Source organism: Lissotriton helveticus, chromosome 5_1, assembly GCF_964261635.1.
Source record: "Lissotriton helveticus chromosome 5_1, aLisHel1.1, whole genome shotgun sequence".
NCBI lineage: Eukaryota > Metazoa > Chordata > Amphibia > Caudata > Salamandridae > Lissotriton > Lissotriton helveticus.
This window is the reverse complement of record NC_136065.1, coordinates 368,125,943-368,141,352: the sequence shown is the minus strand read 5'-3', so window position 1 is coordinate 368,141,352 and position 15,410 is coordinate 368,125,943. Positions and strand designations below refer to the sequence as shown.

The 15,410-nt window shown below is 48.2% G+C and overlaps 1 protein-coding gene across 4 annotated transcripts in view; it reads right to left on the bottom strand.

Moving 5' to 3' along the window:
- The window catches only part of LOC144753169 (uncharacterized), a 281,794-nt gene that overhangs the window by 40,793 nt on the left and 225,591 nt on the right, over positions 1 to 15,410 (bottom strand). For all 4 annotated transcript variants that reach the window (XM_078640940.1, XM_078640936.1, XM_078640939.1 and 1 more), the window contains one exon: positions 6,771 to 6,896. The gene's annotated coding sequence lies outside the window, so the exon portion shown is untranslated. The remainder of the gene's footprint in view (positions 1 to 6,770; positions 6,897 to 15,410) is intronic.

Here is a 15,410-nt window from a genome sequence, read left to right as displayed (position 1 = left end):
GACCCCCCTGAATCAAGAATGCTCCTTGCTTCCTCCACCACTGCCAATAAGGCTGTGTCTGTTCCTTGACCAGGGCGAAAGCCCGTCTGGGAGTCCCCCAAAAAGTGGTGGGACTCTAGATGGTGAGAGAGCTGGCGGTTGACCAACTTTTCAGCGACTTTTGAGAAGCCGGGCAGAAGTGATATAGGCCTGTAGTTGGCCAAGTTTGAGGAGTCTAATCCAGGTTTCTTCAATAAAGCTTTGACAACTGCATTTTTCCATCTCTGAGGCACAGTGCCCTGGGAGAGTGAGAGATTAATGAGATCTGTAAGCGGGGAGGTCAAAGTATTTGCTACAAGTTTAAGATATTTCACAGGCACCGGGTCGCTAGGAGACCCACTCTTCATCCCTTTCAGGACTTTTATAACCTCCTCCTCAGAGAAAGGGCCGAAGGAGGACAGCTCAGCGGAGCATATTACTGGGCTAGGGTCCGAGGAGATCTGAGGGGTCGCAGGCAACGAGGACAGGATCTTCTCTATTTTCGAATGGAAAAAGTCAGCTAGCTCTTCACATTTTTCTTGAGGATTGTCGTGCACAACAGGTGGAACCGGGGCCTTCAGAAGCTCTTTAAAAATTTTAAACGATTCCCCTGGTGAGTTACTTGCCCTTTCAATCCTATCACTGAAGAAGTCCCTTTTGGCATCTTTCAAAGCGACTTTATACTTCCTCATCTCTATCTTATAGTCCTCCCGACTTTCTTCCGTTCGTTCTCTCCTCCAAGCCCCTTCTGACCTTTTACATGATGTTCTAAGACCCCTAAGCTCAGGGGTATACCAGGGCGCGGAACCGACTCTCCTTTCCCTAATGGGCCTTCTCTTTTTCGGAATCAGTGAGTCTAAAGTATTAGTCAACCAACTTCCCACATGCTGGTCGGCAACAATGGGGTCAGTGACAGGGGGAGGACAAGTTCTTGCCAACTCTGTGGCCCAGCTGTCAGCTGGTAGCCTCGACCAGAGTCGTTCCATTGTATACCGTTTAGGCACAGGATCTCTCTCTTTCCCCAACAGCCATGTAAGAGGGACTAAACAATGGTCCGTCCAGGGAAGATCCAAAGGCTGGAGGGCTTGCAGGTTCTCAAAATTTGCAAAAGCAACATCCAGCTGATGACCCTTATTGTGGGTGACACCAACATTGACAAGGTGCAGACCAAATGCACCCAGCGTGCCTTGTAGGTCTCTCGCTACTGCATCACAAGGATCATCGAAATGTAAATTAAGGTCTCCGAGCACTATAAAGTTGGAGGACGCGGCAGCCAATGGTATCACTGCCTCAATGAGGGAATCTAAGAAGTTTCCCATCGTTGCAGGAGGCCGATAAACCAGAAGGCCAGAAATAGAGTTAGTAGAAGATATGCGCAGCGAAAATTGATAGCTTTCAGAATTATTAATACCGCAGTCTATCGCTTTGCATACATATTTATCTCTATACACAATGGCGACTCCTCCCCCCCTCCCATCCGGCCTATCTAGATGATGCATAAGGTATCCTGGAGGGAGGGCTTTAGCAATATCAGGTCCAGAACTAGAGGTCAGCCAAGTTTCCGTAAGGAACAAGGCATCCAAACTATGATCCAGAACTAAAGAATTCATTTCCACGGCGTGGCACGGTAATGATCTGCAATTAAGCAGAGCCATGGAAAACTGTATCAGGTCATTCAGGGTACTACCAAAATAACATAGTGGGCATTGAGTAAAAGAGGTGCCTTCTACCCACTGGTAGCTGCAGCTAGTATGCCTAGGGGCCTGTAACGATAGCAGAGTATCCCTGGGATATCTGAGAGTAGTGTCCATACATACGGCAGAGTTGAGCAGAGTAACATGCCCTGTGCCCGTCTGGGGCCGGACGGGCCCAGACGGGCTTAACTCTGGCGAAACTCCGGCGACATTCCGGTGATGACGCTGCGTGATGACGCTGCGCGTCAGCATGGCTGACTTTATGTTCGCCGAGCGCCTGAAGACTATAGCGCTAACCGCGCCGCCGGCAGTGTCCCCCCTCCCAAGATGGCCACCACACAAGACAGTGGGCAGGGACCCGCGAAAACACGGTGATCTCTCCAATTAGAGTGGGGGTAAGGTGGCAGCTGTGCGAGTCTGCGAGTGGCCTTAATTAAAAGCAAGGGAAAACAGGTAAATGAAGAAAAAATATGACCAAAAACGGGGCTTTTAAAAACGAATTAAATTGTACAGCTTGCAGCAGGGTAGCTGTGAATGCGAGGGCGTTTCTTAGCGTTCTGTTTCAAGATGTTAAGGGTGCTCACCTGCCTGACGCCTGCCTTTATGCTCGCCGAGCGCCTGAAGACTATAGCGCTAACCGCGCCGCCGGCAGTGTCCCCCCTCCCAAGATGGCCACCACACAAGACAGTGGGCAGGGACCCGCGAAAACGCGGTGATCTCTCCAATTAGAGTGGGGGTAAGGTGGCAGCTGTGCGAGTCTGCGAGTGGCCTTAATTAAAAGCAAGGGAAAACAGGTAAATGAAGAAAAAATATGACCAAAAACGGGGCTTTTAAAAACGAATTAAATTGTACAGCTTGCAGCAGGGTAGCTGTGAATGCGAGGGCTTTTCTTAGCGTTCTGTTTCAAGATGTTAAGGGTGCTCACCTGCCTGACGCCTGCCTTTATGCTCGCCGAGCGCCTGAAGACTATAGCGCTAACCGCGCCGCCGGCAGTGTCCCCCCTCCCAAGATGGCCACCACACAAGACAGTGGGCAGGGACCCGCGAAAACGCGGTGATCTCTCCAATTAGAGTGGGGGTAAGGTGGCAGCTGTGCGAGTCTGCGAGTGGCCTTAATTAAAAGCAAGGGAAAACAGGTAAATGAAGAAAAAATATGACCAAAAACGGGGCTTTTAAAAACGAATTAAATTGTACAGCTTGCAGCAGGGTAGCTGTGAATGCGAGGGCTTTTCTTAGCGTTCTGTTTCAAGATGTTAAGGGTGCTCACCTGCCTGACGCCTGCCTTTATGCTCGCCGAGCGCCTGAAGACTATAGCGCTAACCGCGCCGCCGGCAGTGTCCCCCCTCCCAAGATGGCCACCACACAAGACAGTGGGCAGGGACCCGCGAAAACGCGGTGATCTCTCCAATTAGAGTGGGGGTAAGGTGGCAGCTGTGCGAGTCTGCGAGTGGCCTTAATTAAAAGCAAGGGAAAACAGGTAAATGAAGAAAAAATATGACCAAAAACGGGGCTTTTAAAAACGAATTAAATTGTACAGCTTGCAGCAGGGTAGCTGTGAATGCGAGGGCTTTTCTTAGCGTTCTGTTTCAAGATGTTAAGGGTGCTCACCTGCCTGACGCCTGCCTTTATGCTCGCCGAGCGCCTGAAGACTATAGCGCTAACCGCGCCGCCGGCAGTGTCCCCCCTCCCAAGATGGCCACCACACAAGACAGTGGGCAGGGACCTCGAAAACGCGGTGATCTCTCCAATTAGAGTGGGGGTAAGGTGGCAGCTGTGCGAGTCTGCGAGTGGCCTTAATTAAAAGCAAGGGAAAACAGGTAAATGAAGAAAAAATATGACCAAAAACGGGGCTTTTAAAAACGAATTAAATTGTACAGCTTGCAGCAGGGTAGCTGTGAATGCGAGGGCTTTTCTTAGCGTTCTGTTTCAAGATGTTAGGTAGGTGTGGGCAGCGGGCGAATGGAGTAATATCACCAAAACCTTTCTCCCCATCCACTTTACTCATCCTCATCTGCATACATTGCCAATGCGATTGTCCAAAAAATGAAGCAGTGTGTATAAAACGTCTTAATAATTTTAAGGAGTTTATATATATATATATTTTAATTGCTGTTTTTTGCACAAGAGGGAGATGCAATGTTCATTTCCCGCTTTTGTTTTGCTGTCAAGTTAAAAACTCACCCAAAGTGTGATTTTGGATTGCGTTTTCCACAATTTACTGCTGCTCTTTAATTGTTGTTTGCACATATTAGGCCATGCTTTATAATCCCTTTTCTTGCTGCTAAAGCTGATCGTTTGCTGAGGATGAATTCTGGATTTTATCAAGTACCTGAACTAGCTGCTAACTATTGCTTCTCGTACCTCTTCCTATTTCTTAGGATATGCCTTGCCACTTTAATCTGTTTGTTGTTAATTCCAAACGTGGAATGAGTTTTGTTATGTTCAATTTCTTTTTGTAACAATTTGTATGCTATTTTAAGTGGACCTCAATGAGTTCCAAATCTTAATAAATATTTGAATTGAATACCTGCTATTCATGTGGTGGCTGCTCCCTGCACGTTTGGAACAAGGATGTACTGAAAAGGGGGAACCTAAGTATGTATGTATGTGGTGTTAAAAAGCATAACCCAAGCCAAAGTCAGGGTAGCACTATGTGGAGTCAAAGGTAAGGCTGAGATGTGAAAGGTAGCTGGTTTCTGGACTGTTACACATCATGATGAAGTGAACCCTGAAAAAAGTAAGAAGTTACCTCCTACTGAGCCACAACCTAACAACTATTACCATTCAAAGAGTTTGACCTCTGACTGTGTCTGGGGGTGAATTCAGGTGAAATATCCACTTGACAGTCACTTGCCAGCTAAGGGGTAACTTTGCTGACCTGGTTAAAGAAAGACTTGGAAAAGAGTTTTCACGGATGATTTAGACCAACTCTTAACTCAGAACAACCTCTCCATCTACAAAGACTCTGCAGCCTAAGCTCTCGAGGGGGAATGGTATTTCTTTCAGTAGGAGGAGCACGGATATACCTGATCTGTGGATTCTTTGCTTCCCGCGCCAGTTGGCACTAAACAGTGTATTTATTCCAGTGATTAGTCTTCTTCTTGTCACTGGTGCATTCAATAACCATGAATTGTCTGATCTGAGATGGACTGAATGCAAACCACCACTGCTACCTGGAACTTGAGCTTGTTGCTAAAGTGTGGATATGATGACAGGAATGTGACGGAACACTGGATTAGAGAAATGTTAATCTCGAAATCTTCAAAGAAGGATAAGTAATGACACGCTGACTCTGTCGAGCCAATTATCTGCAGGTGCCACCATGGAATAGGAAATGATTCAGATAACTCAAGACCATTTGCAGCAGTTTCTCAAAGAGATCAAGTCAGAAGTGGGAACGATGAAACCTGATTCCAAGAGTTATTTCAAAGTACCCAAGGGCAATTCAACTTCTTTGTGATGTGGATGTACTTGATTAGACAGTTCAAGGGTGATCGGCGACCCCGGGTTCTCCTGTGGAGACTTTGCCCACAGGCTCTGCACAGTCCAATGTTTTGTATTGGAAATTGAGGCGGCAATGAGACATATTTTGACACAAATAGGGGCTTGACGACTACTAGAGATGGGTTCTTACAGACTCTCTACAGGACTAATATTGACGTTAAACCTATAGCCAATGTATTGGCAAGTAGACTCAAACATGTTATTGAGTCGTTAGTGGACGAAGACCAGCATGGCTTTATTCCGGAGACTAGCACATTGATGAACCTCAGATGGCTCATAAATGTCTTGCATACCACCCATGAAATGTAGATAGAGGGAGCCTTGATAGCACTAGATATGGAAAAAAAGCTTTTGATACTATTGGGTACACATGTCCATGGTGATGCATGAGATTTGCTACAATTATTCAGGTCTGAGTGGAATTGCTATATAGTGAGCCCATGTCTAGAGAGAGATTGGGCTCATGGTATCCAACAGTTGGGTGATGGAACATGGCATTTGTCAGGGATGTTCCTCTTTACCCTTATTGTTCAACCTAGCTCTAGAATTTTTGGCGATTAGGCTTAAGGATGTGATGCAGAATTGGAGATCAAGATTGAGAATGTAACACATATATTATCTATGTACGCAGATGATACTCTGGTTTAGCTTAGATAACCCAGTGCTTTTCTATGGATATTGACAGAATTGGAGCGATTTGGGATGGCATCTGGTCTCAGGGTCAATCAGGATAAGCTGGTGACTTTCCTCACGGGCAGGGTGGTAGGAGCCACACTCAAAAACCTACCAGATGTGGGTCTACAATGGAAAGTGAACAGATTTAGATACTTAGATGAGCAGATAGCCCGTACTTGGCATAAACAATATGCTTATAATATGAGTAGTGTCCTCAAGGACTCTGAAATTACACCACCTTCTGAAACACTTTCCCCCTCTTCAGAATAGGTCATATCATGCTTGTGAAGATGGGATACTTGCCCCACTGCGTATATAGTTCATAATACAAAATAACCCGATCCACAGTTAGGGAAATAAATGTGTTTCTTATTTCTTTATTTTGGATGGGAAAGAGAGGCTGGCTACGATTATCCGATTTTCTGTTCTTGAATTAAGATAGAGCGGAGGGTGGGCTAGGTCTCTCTGACCTGCAATTATATTACTGTCACAATCCACACTACCTGTGCACTCTGCACACCTGGCACATTTCTCCCTTGAGTCATTACACACCCCTTGCATCTCCAATGGCCCTCCTTCTGCTTCCCTTGGGTACTGCCACAATCATGCTAACCCCTTGGCCCTTCCCTCCACTACTCATGCATATTGCCATAACCATATTGACCCCCTAGCCCTTCCCTCCATTACCAGTGAGTCTTTCCAAAAGCGCTCCAAAAATTAAAGCCTGCTTATGGGTCCTTCCCTACTTCCCATTGCACATACCATTAGGCTCACAATCCTGCCAGATTTGCAAATCTTGCAAGATCCAGCAGGTATTTTGGTCTCAGTTGTATAAATACTACGCATATCCCTGATTGCCTTTGCTTGGCTTCTTACCTACCTGGTTGGAAGCTCTCCAGTCCTGGTACTCCAAAGTTTTCCTTCCTTGGCTACAACGGGGGCCTGTGGCCTGCCGGTCCAATTATCCTTGGCGTCGTCTCCTCAGCGTCAGCTTGGAGTACATTACCTGGAAAAAAAGAGAAAATCTTCGAAAATTTTAGAACACTTTTGACCTCGCCATGGCAACACATTGTGCATAGTTTGTGGACAATCTAGCAGATACGTTTAAGACTAAAAGCCTTGGGGAGTGACAACAAAGTCGCTAAACAAAGGATGTGAAAAACTCGGACAGTGTAGTACTCTGTTTTTTTTTCAGTGTAATACAATGTAGCCCCTTAGCTTAAATAGGGAAGGACTAAGAGAATTTGATTTGCAACCCTCTATCCTTTAAATAGAGTAATTGACAGTATTCCCACTTATAACTTATTGGTGAGATGATCACACGCTGTGTGGATGAAAACTAATGTGACATATGTAAAGGTGACGTCCCTTGGAGATCAACCGTCAATAACCATTGAACATCATGTTTTTTTTTTGTTGTTTTTAAAAAAAAACTTTTTATTGTCAATTCGTATGTGTACAGTTACAATCTGCTGAATTATCTGCTCCATTATGTGAAGAGGTGTGGCTCACTGGTTAGAGGCGGCAGACCTGTAAGCAGAGAACGGCCCGGGACCAGGGTTCAATTCCCGACGCGGCAGGGTCTTGGACCAGGGTCAACGGACTCGATAATTCTCGCCTCAGTGCCTACTCTAACCAGGGAACAAACTCGGTAACTCTGGGCATTAAGCTTGCCTCATCTCTACAACGGCCCCCCACAGACGCCGGGGATGCCTGGTTTCACCCTGGAGATACCCATAAAGGAACCATCTCACAGGGAAAACCAGGACGGGTTCCCCAGCGGTCTACAGCGCCAGGACACTCGGGTAGAGTAACAGTGCGCTTTACAAGTATCCAACATTTACATTTTACATCATGAAAGTGCAATCCTCTCCATTTACACACAATTTTAGCAAATTACCTCTCATATTACACATTACTGTCCAACCTCGGCAGGACCACATTTCCCCAGACCTGCGGTCCCAATCTTTACTGCGCCCCCCTCCCCACACCATCGCATGTGATGCTGTGGCTCTGTCCCTGGAAACTAATACACATTCATGGGCTATTCTCTGGGGTGGAAGTGGTGTGTGGTGGGTCGCAGATACTTCCTCTTGCTTCGTTACTCTTGCCCCATATTCTGGACCATTTTTTGGGGCAGCCCCTGTGAGTGTATACCGCTTTTTCTGCTACCATGGCTACGTCCATGTCGGTGCCCCATTGTGCCAGTGTTGGCGGCGTCCCTGGCCCCCAGTTTCTGGCTATGTTTCGCTTGGCAATGGTCATGCCCAGGGTCGCCCAGTTTTGCAACGCTAAGTTTAGGTTAGTAGGTGGCCAAATGTTTAAGAGACAACATCGCGGGTCTCGCCGAACCTCAGCCCCTCCCACATCCGATAGTTCTTCTGTGACCTGATCCCAATATGATTGTATCTTGGGGCAGTCCCATATGTCATGATAGAATGTTCCGATTTGCCCACAACTCCTAAGGCAGAATCGGTCGGATGTACGTCCCAGCTTGTGTAGGAGAGTGCGGGAATAGTATACCCGATGCAACACCTTGAGCTGTATCAGCTTGAGTCGGGATGGGATCGCCGCCTCACGAGCTGACGCTAATGCGCCCAACCAGTCAGTATCATCTATGTCTCCCAGGTCTGTTTCCCATTTGGCCCGAAGAATCAGCGTGTGGTCTGGTTGGTTGTTGACTAGCTTTCGGTAAGTGTGTGAGATCGCTTTTTTGTCTATGTGATCTGTCAAGATTCTATCCTCAAGGGGTGAGGAATCGGCTAATTTGGTGCCCTTGGGATCGCGCTTTGGAGGGCATGTCGAATTTGCAGATAGCGATAGTGTTCTGTGTTTCCCATGGCATATTTGGCCTGTAGTGTTGCGAACGTGAATATCTCTCCCCGTACCCAAAGGTCTCCGATCTTTGAAATACCAATGAGGTCCCATTGTCTGAATCCTTTGGAGTTCACTAGAGTGCCCAGCCGCTGCGTCTCCCAAAGGCGTGTGGCGAGTGTTAGTACTCCCTCCCAGCCCAGCGCCCTCTGCTAGGTATGCCAGATCTTTATGGTGTGCGCGGTGGGACCTGTGAGTATATGTTTTCGTCTGTTAGTGTAAAGCGCTTTCATTAGGTTTTGTGTAGGAAGGAGGGCCCTGTCTAACCGGAACGCTGGCTCATCCTGTGGAACGTGCAGCCACTGATTTATAATCATCAATTGGGTAGCCCAATAGTAAAGTTTCACATATGGTAGGGCAATGCCACCGTCGTAGCAGCTATGACCAGTTTGTGTTGCGCAATACGGGGCGGTCAACCGTCCCATAACAGTGAGGTGACTGCTGCTTCAATGGCCCTGAAGTAAGACAGAGGAACCGGGAAAGGGGTGTTTTGGAGGGCGTAAAGGAACCTGGGCAGTGCCAACATTTTTAATAATGCCGCCCTCGCCAGCAGTGTCAACGGCAGCGATCGCCAATGTCCGACGTCTGCTTTAAGACGTGTGAGGGGTTTTGTTAGGTTTTCCGCCATAAATATATCTTCCTGCGGTGTGACATATATCCCCAGATACTTGAACCCGGTACTCGCAATTTAGAGCGTACATCCCGGTGGTAGTTCGGGTACTGGCCCGTATAGCACATACAGTAGTGACTTTGACCAGTTGATGGTATATCCGGACATTGTCCCGCACTGTGTTAGGATTTCCAGCAGGGCCCTCAGCGAGTCTTCCGGCGATTACAGATATATGAGTGCAACATTGGCATATAAAGACACTCTGTCCTCTCATTCTTCCTCCCATTGTATCCCTCGGATTCGAGGCTCCTGTCTCTGCCACGCGGCCAGAGGCTCCAGCACTAGGGCAAAGAGGAGAGGGGACAGTGGGCAGCCCTGTCACGTTCCTCTCCCCAACTGAAGTTCCCTAGAGATATGTCTGTTCGCCACTACATGTGCCAGCGGTGCCGCATATAACAGTTCAATCCACCCACAAAATTTAGGACCGAATCCTAGCTTCCTAAGTACTGCAAAAAAGGAACGGCCATTCAACCAGGTCGAACACCATTGTGGCGTCCTGTGAGAGGATGGCTGCGTTCTCCTTTATCAGAGGTATGCGTGCCAGTACACTGTGTAGGCGTCGTAGGTTGAGGGAGGTGTTGCGGCCTGGCATAAATCCTGATTGGTCAAGGTGGACTAAGGTGGTGAGATATGGGTGTAGGCGGAGCGCCAGTGTCTTCGCCAGTGTTTTTGCCTCTGCATTTAACAGTGAGATCGGACAATAGGACAATGGTTGGGCCTTTGGTTTACCAGGTTTATGATCGTCGCTAGCCTTTGATCTTTAGGCAGGGTTCTCTCCCCCAGGCAGTCATTATACATTGCGAGCAAGTGAGGTGTGATGGTTCCAGACACCTTTTTATAAAGCTCTACCGGCAAACCGTTGGGGCCCATAGCCTTTCCCGTGTGGAGGGCCGCTAGGGCCCGCCCCAGTTCCTCTACTGTGAGGTCAGCTTCTAACGCCTGCATATCCTCTAACGGTAATGCCGGCAAGTCTATGGCTCGTAAGAAGTGCAAGTTGTCATCCACTGCTGCTGTGGCCCGTGGGGTGTAAACCCGTTCGTAATAGGTCGCTAGCTCCTCCACAATAATCTGGGGATCAGCTGAGACGGTGCCATCCCCAAGCGCCATCAGTGGGATACATCTATTTGCTCTCTCCTTTTTCTCGAGTCAAGCCAGCATCTTGCCCGTCTTGTCCCCCAGTTCATATACTCTGTGCAAGGTGTTCATGTGCCTATTTTTCACTTGCTCCCACGCGTATGCCCTGTATTCCTGAGTCGCCAGTGTTAAGCCTTGTGCTGTCGCCTCAGTTGGTGCCTCTGCGTGTGCAATCTCCGCCCTCTGCACCGGCGTTTCTAGCGCGTCTAAGTGTTCCCTGCGTTCTCGAGTGTATCGGGTAATGGAGGAGATGGCGTGACCGCGGATCACTGACACTTATAGGCCTCCAACAATATGCTCGGCGATTCTACAGAGTGTATATTTTCCGTGAAATATTGCTCAGTGGATTTCTTTAAGGCCTTAGCTATGTTGGGAGTTTGGAGATATCCTGGGTATACCGGGTAGACCCGCAACTGACTATGCGTCTGTGTTGTGTAGGTGAGGTGCATTGGGGAGTGGTCAGAGATGCCTCTGGGCAGATGTTTCACTGCACTCACTTTGTCAGGGGGAACCGTTATCGTGAACAAGTAATCTATACGCGAAAGACTATTGTGTGCCCCTGAGTGGAAGGTAAACTGGCAAACAGTAGGGTGCTTAAGCCGCCACAAATCCGTCAGTCCCATTGCAGCTAAAAAGTCTCTCAGGGCTTGATTGTGTCCATGAGTATCTCTAGGGGGCCTGCGGTCCATGGAAGCGTCTACCACAGCATTAAAGTCCCCACCCAGGATCAGCTCCCCTTCCGGTAGGTCTAACAGGAATTTACCCAGGTCCCTGAAGGCTGTCTGGTGAAGTGCCGGGGGTATGTATACGCAGACCATGTTGTACCTGCGTCCTTCCCACTGACAAGACAGGGCGGTGAATCGGCCCTGATCATCGGAGCAGGTTTTGTGGGGAGCTTTTGTGTACTAGTATACCGACCCCGCGTGAGCCAGATGTGAATTCAGCGTGAGTGACCATCTTAAACCCCCATCGGTCTAGCGCCTTGCAGGCCCCGCCCATTAAGTGTGTTTCCTGGAGCAGTGCGACAGTGGGGCCCTTTCTCTCAGGTATTGTAAGTCCATTAACGTTCCAGGATATCACTGATAGTGTAGGGCAGGACATGTTCGTAGCTTGGGAGTTAGGGACTCCTTCTGCAGAGTATGCCATTGTATACTAACTGGAAATCCATTATGTGCCCGATATTTATTTGCGCCGCAAGGCTGAAGTGTGTCATTAATGTGCTCTTACATACTAACGTGATTAACAAAGGACCTGTGTGCGTGCTCCTGCATAGCTGCCAAGGTTTCAGATTGCTATGTGTGACATTTTCATAATTTCAATGCAATTATGAGTGACATTTCAATGACTATGAGTGACACTTTCGCTCGAGCAAAATCACGCAAGGAAGATGAGGGAAACATATAGATATCAGAAATTACGCCTGTTTGAGCAACAAGAAAATTTAAGAAGATCTTGGAGGGGCACTAACCAGAGACAGACTGAATGACTGCAATTCTCAGTAACAAGGCAGGAAGTCGCTGCAGCTGCTCAGTATATTATCTCATCAATCTGATCATTCATGACCATGTGCTAGCCTAAAACACATTTTATAGCATAGCATAGCATAGCAAGTGTACCTAGGAGATTGTACCCTCACTCAGTCTCAGGCACATCTTTGCAAGCCTGGTGAGCAGGCGCTGCGGCAACACAGCTGCTTAGGTTTCAGATTGCTTATGTCTGACAATTCTTTAGCTCAGTGTGCTTGTTTGTGACATTTCATTCTCTTTGAGTGAGCCTATAGAAACCAGCAGTTATGCTATGTGCCATTCTGCACACATACTGAGTATAAACTGTGCAGAAATAGTGAGCTGAGTGCTAGCCCTTGTTTGCTTGGCTGCTTAAGAAGCACATTTACCTTCATCAACGATAATAAAGAACATCATAACATGAACGTGCAGCTGCAATACATCACTGTGTTCTTTGACTTTAGGCATTTAATACAACAGTCGCAACTAGCACTGGCCTGATAGGATTAACTGCCAATATGTCAGTGAGAAAGGTGAACAATACAGACCCCAGAATGTAAAGCTAGGAATGATAGACAGTTTTCACCTCACTGCCACATGACAGCTGTCTGATAGCGACACTCACACTGTATTAAAAATAAGGATTCTGATTGATTGATTGACATCCCCCATCAACAAAGGAATTTTATATGCATATTCTCAATTTACTAAAAAAAATAACTTTTGAAAAAGAAAATATATGGACCTCCAAACGTCAAATGCATTGTCCTGCTTCTGTAAAGTTTGCTTTTACTTTCAGATGGTTGCACCAGTCATGCCCCACTTCTGCCACTATAAGAAATTGAAACTTTTGAATGCTGCCTTTGCTTCAGCATCCTGTCATAATATGCTAGAAAGGTTATAACCCTTTTGTCGTTGTTATGAATTAGAACTTTAGCCAGCCAGCTTTAGCCAGCCTGCTCTTTAAGCCAACCCCTTCCTGCATTCTGAGATTTAAAGTTTTATATGTATTTGCCTACAAATTCAGAACTTGCTGAAAGCGCATTAAATTCATGTCAGCCTACCTAACTGTTATAAATTTCAAGGACAAGAACTAGTTGAATGAATGCGTGATGGGACTTTATCACCACCAACAGACCTTCAAAAGCAACCCTATATCTACAGTATTCCATTCTTGGTTTGCTATTTGATTTCCTGCACTTAAACACGCATCTCTGCAAGTGCACGGTTTATATTTGAAGGTCTGAACAGTTAAAGGTAAAGCCAGGCATGCTTTCATTAGTTTGTCCTTTAACTGTCCTTTTGCTAATTCTGAAAACTCATCCTTTGGCTGGGATGGCTTACCGGCCCCCCAAAAGCAACTTCTCATAGGTATATTCTCAATGTAAGGTAGTGGACGGTAATTGAAGTGCCAGCCATCAAGCACCAGCGGTGCGCAGAAAACTTTATTAATAATATGGAATAGCCTTACTTTTTCTGTCAATGCCACACTCTGGCCGCGCAGAGCGGCTGGCCGGATCCTTCCAGGTCCCAATGTGCGTGTGCAAGGAGCACCCCAGCCTGCTAAACAAATATGTGCAGGCCTCTGAAGCAGCCGTCGCTACACCCGAGCAGGTGCTGTGTGGATGATCAAGTGCAGACAAACTTTCTCATCACGGCTCCAATGCTGACTCCTTCACGATGACGATATAAAACGGCGATCTGTGGCTTGCTGATGTTCTTCTCCTCACATTATAAACCACTGATTTTCATAACCTCATGTGCAATGGTTAAAATGCATATTATACCGACACACAGACAGATCGGTGATCTCTATAGTAATTCACATGACATGCTTTAATACTAAGAGGCTGCCGCTTGCCACTGCACAGTTGTTTAGGGGCCAGCCGCCTGCCTGCGTCCTTAGACTTGACTGCAACAGATTAGTCTCTCCCTCGGCAAACGGGCACGGAGTCGGACCGTGCGCCACCCCGGAGTAACAAACTCAGCTAGCAGCAGCCCCACTGCTGCTCAGTGGGCCTGCCTTCACATATGCTCGGTCCTGTCGGGTCCGGTTTGGAGGTAGCGGCCGGGATCATGTCAGCCCACAGGCGCGCGGCGCGGCACGCCTTCACTAGTCCCAGCTTCCGGAATCTGACCTCCCTTCCCTCCAGAACGTGAGGTCAGGTCAGATCGGCCCCCCGTGGGGCCACAGTCAGTTTGCTGCCCTTAACCACTCCTGAGGGCACAGCAGGCCCCGCCCGGGTGTCTCGGATCGGGCAAAGGACTGCCTCGGCCTGGATACATTGTATCGGGCAGCAGTACACAAGTCAAAATCATTAACTGTCTGTTTACTAACAGTCAGACCCTGTTCTGGTGGCAGCTCCCGGCCGGCAAGCCTGCCTGCGGGGAACAGCAGAGCCTGCGCACAGGGATCAGAGGTGCGCCACAGCGCATGCTAGCAGCCTGGTGTTACCAGTTTTACCGCTGGTACAGTAGAGTGAGATGGTGGCTTAAAATGCGTGACAATGCATTTCAGTGCGGTGATGCGGAGCACCGCACTGAAATGCGTTAGTGTCACACCGGTTGCGTGATACTTGACAGGCCTGCTCCTGATCCACAGCAGTACTCGCAAGTGTGCATGGAGAGATTGTGAACTGAATAACCTATAACAGTGCAAAATTAGGCCGAAAACAACTGACAGCTAGGGGAGGTGCGGGATGCGTCTGCCCGGGGGGCGTCCGAGGTGTCTTTAGTGTAGGCGAACTTATCTAGCCTCGGGGGTGGCTGGCCTCTGGTCCCTCTGCCACTCATCTTGCTAGGCCTTGATTACTACCTTGCAGGGGCGTCCTTTTCCGGCTCACGATGACTCGGGGGCCCCTTCCGCGTTGTCTGGGTGTCACACACCCGATATGTCGGGGCACCAGTTTCCAATTGACTGCTTGTGGGCGAGTCCCACGCCGTGCCCCCCGGGGCCTGGTGCTGGTACTGTGCTGTGGTCTGAGCGCTGTTAAAAAACGGTTCACGCACCCTTCGGCAACAGTCCTGTGGTGCGGACGGTCAAACTGCCCCTCCCCCCCCATTGAGGGCAGCCCAGGCCTGTCAAGTATCACGCAACCGGTGTGACACTAACGCATTTCAGTGCGGTGCTCCGCATCACCGCACTGAAATGCATTGTCACGCATTTTAAGCCACCATCTCACTCTGCTGTACCAGCGGTAAAACTGGTAACACCAGGCTGCTAGCATGCGCTGTGGCGCACCTCTGATCCCTGTGCGCAGGCTCTGCTGTTCCCCGCAGGCAGGCTTGCCGGCCGGGCGCTGCCACCAGAACAGGGTCTGACTGTTAGTAAACAGAC